Below are 3,635 nucleotides of genomic sequence, written 5' to 3'. Positions count from 1 at the left end.
AGATGGGTTTAGCTTCAGTCAACACTCTCCCCTGGCTTCACAACACCTCCTGAGTTCTGGTTGGACTTAAGGAGACTCCAAGAGCTTTTTAAACTTTAAAAGACTTCATAAAATATGACAGAAGTTACCTAGAACTGGATCTCTTACAGATGAAGGCTTTCAAAGTTGAAGGGAGATCTTGTAAAATGTTGATTAATTAAAGACATCCAGACTTGGGAGAGGGGTCCTTACAAGGCTATCACCAGCCTTACCAACATGTCACACAGACACATGACAAGGCCTGCTTGGTTTTGTTGATTCCACTCCTTACTCTGTTGGTGCCAGATCCTACCGACCACAGAAGCAAAGCAAGAGACCCCACATCCTCCTATCCCACCGACCTCACTTTTCAGGAGGAAAAGCATTCAGTGATAACAAAACATTATGAAAAAAATAGCAATTAAAATGGAAACATAGCAATGTATATAAACCAACTGACCAGCAGAAGTGAAACCCAACTGTAATTCCACAAATCTGTTACAAATGCATTGATTGAAAGAACAGTAGCAACTGAAAGCCACAAACAACCTCTGGATAATGGGAAGGCACTACAAATAATGCCTGCTCCATTAAAATTGCCAGAATGTGTGCATGTTCGTGTGCTGAAGTTCAGCAGGAACCTTGCAAGTGTCCCCAAGTGTAATATGGCAGCTGGAGTTAGAATCTAGGCTTTCTCCCGTGTTCCCTGTGTGACCTTGGGCAAATTACTTCCTTACCTGTAGAGTTCCCTCACCTGTAGAGTGTGATCAGAATAGTGTCTACCTCACAGGTTATGAAGGTCAAAGAAGAGGATGCACATGAAACACTGCACTATTGGCAGGAAGCCAACACAACGTTACCAAAGATGGCAGGTGTGAGCTGAACAACCCTGTCCCAACCACGATGAATATTTTAACTTTTTATAATAATTGATACCATCTGTACCTTCTCATTATCAGGGAAGTGAATGTTTAACTTGCTAATAATTTCAGATATTTGAAAGGAGGTCCTATCATAACAATTTTCAGTCCAGAAGTTCTTTGGGAGTTTCAGGAGATTGGTAATTGGCAGGTTGCAACTGCATATGTAAGGATACATGTGGGTCTACTTCTAACTGAAGAGAATGAAAAACCTTCCAACACAAGGAAGCCATCAGGGGAGTGGGTCAGAGAAGGATTTAGGATAGAGCACGTCAAGCGAATGGACCAGTTTTTGTGAGGTCCTCAACTTTCTTTGGAAGCTGGCTTCCAAGTTGGTCAAAGGTCAGACCTGTCTGGGCATCGCATCAAACTCTTCTAACAAGGCCCGTGGTTGCCAGCCAGCAAGGGTGCCCCAGTCTATGGCAGGCACTATGCCCATGGCCCTTTTGTTCCCTGTTGTCACACAACACTGCCTTCTTGCTGATGAGGTAAAGCACTGGACCTAGGCAAGCAAGACTCTTCTGAAGGGGAGCAAAAGCAGAGACAAACACTGAAAGTTGGAAACCGGAAGAGGACCTTCAAGTGAGGGCAGGCCGGAAATGGAGAGAACGTGATGTTCTGCAGGTTCTTCCTAGCAGCAGAGCTTCTGGATAAGGATCTATGAATTTCCAAAGCAAGCCAAAGGCTATTGCATAATCATGTGTGGGTGCAAAGAAGAGGACAAGTTCTCTTTCCTTTGGTGCTCACTCAGCAATTTCTTTTTTTTTTTTTAGTTTATTTATTTATTTTGAGGGGGGGAGGGGCAGAGAGAGATGAAGAGAGAAAATCCCAAGCAGGCACTGCATTGACAATAAGGACCATCACTCAGCAATTTCTGAGTGAGGCTTGCAGTGAGGTGCAGAGTCTTTCCTGTGAATGTGTTTCTTGTTAGTGCATTTCTGCAATCGCAATGGTAGGGAGAAGTTGTTAAGGTGGCATCTGAAATATTAGCTGCACCATATGGACATATATCATGATCCACTGAAAATATTTCCCACAGCTTATTTTTAACCTAAATAAAAACAGTTTATATATATACACACTCATGCAGTTCAGCCACCATGTGGAGGGATCATATGGAAAGGCCACGTGGACAGAAAGAGGATCCCGGCTGTCCCAGTGTCCCGACTGAGTCCAACCTTCACCTCTTTGACAATTTACCACTGGTGTGAGCAGCCATCTTGAAAATGCATCCTCTGGCCCCAAGCAAGACATTCCAGCTGATGCCACATGGAGCAGACAACCTACTCTGCTGAGCCCCTCCCAAATCATAAACTTTTGAGCAATTAAATAAAATGACTGTTACTTTAAGCCACTAAGCTTTGGGATAGTTGTTACATAGCAATAGATAACTGAGACACATTGGTCACAAATATTTACCTAATACCTACCATTGGTAGAATGCACAATGAATAAGAAATGTCCCCTTTATGGCGTACAGTCCAGAGTGGGAAAGTATATTAAAAGCTAATCTTTTGGACTTTAGTCAACAAGTCTGTTTCAATGATTTCATAGACTTACAAATTTCATAGACTTTTCTTTTTCACTCCCATGACAAGTATCTATCATGTGGACTTAATCTACCATATAATATATATTCAAATACGTGTTGATTAGTTAATGAATTAAAGTCAGTAGACGATCTGATCGATGAAAGCAATATGAGTTGCTGACAAAAAATGGGAAGTGAGGGCTTTTAGTAAATTATGTATGAAAAGCCTTAAACAGCCCCTCATTTAAATCTGGGTGTCCAAATCTGAGAGCCACATAAAAGAAAGCATCAAATAACTACAAGTGTAAATAATAATTTGTGTTTCCTAAAATGCTTTACTCAAACATAGGAGTCCTTATTTAAGTGCTATGTGCCCAATCCCTTCTCCCCCGGATAATAACCAACTACCCATTTATATTCTAATTCATGATGTTTCTCTTTCCCCCCCACTTTTTTGGCCACTTATCCCATGGCTTTCATGTCCATCAAATCAAACTTGTTTTAATCATGGAGCCAGTACAAAGGGAAGCACAGGGGGCTCCTGGGAACCTGTAATGCACACCTGGGTGACAACTGCCCATCCCGAATCTGAGAACAAATAGAGGGGGTCCCAGATAGGTTCCGAGTTTGGAAATGTTGGCAGAGCCACTTGGTATCCATGAATGGTGGTAAATCTCCTCAATACCTTGAGCCACTTCTGCCAACCTCTCCCCTCCCTGCTTGCATTACTATCAACTGTATAAACTTGGAAACTTCAGGCAAGATCTCATTTTGAGAGGGAGCTAATGCTACAGGAAAAGAAAAAATAAAGTATGTCACAGATGAACACAATCTAGCTAATTAAATCAACTTGAGACTAACATGGTCCGATGTTTTTCAAGTCTTTTGTCCTATGAGAATACTAATTTATATAGCTTTCCATAGTACTAAGTTCTTTATACACACACACACACACACACACACACACACACACAATTTATTACCACACATTTTAATATATGTATATATAATACACACACATATATATAATTTATTAGTGCACATTTAAAATTTTCATATGAATATTATCTTTTTATTATGTAGGAGTTCTATGATATATTTACATATATTTGCATACATATAAAGCATATGTTTATATATACATAAAGCATATACTGTGTGTGTAT

The sequence above is a fragment of the Panthera uncia genome (genome assembly GCF_023721935.1).
Source record: "Panthera uncia isolate 11264 chromosome B2 unlocalized genomic scaffold, Puncia_PCG_1.0 HiC_scaffold_25, whole genome shotgun sequence".
In the NCBI taxonomy this organism is placed as follows: Eukaryota; Metazoa; Chordata; class Mammalia; order Carnivora; family Felidae; genus Panthera; species Panthera uncia.
The sequence above is the reverse complement of the archived record's forward strand: the minus strand, read 5'-3'. Positions refer to the sequence as shown.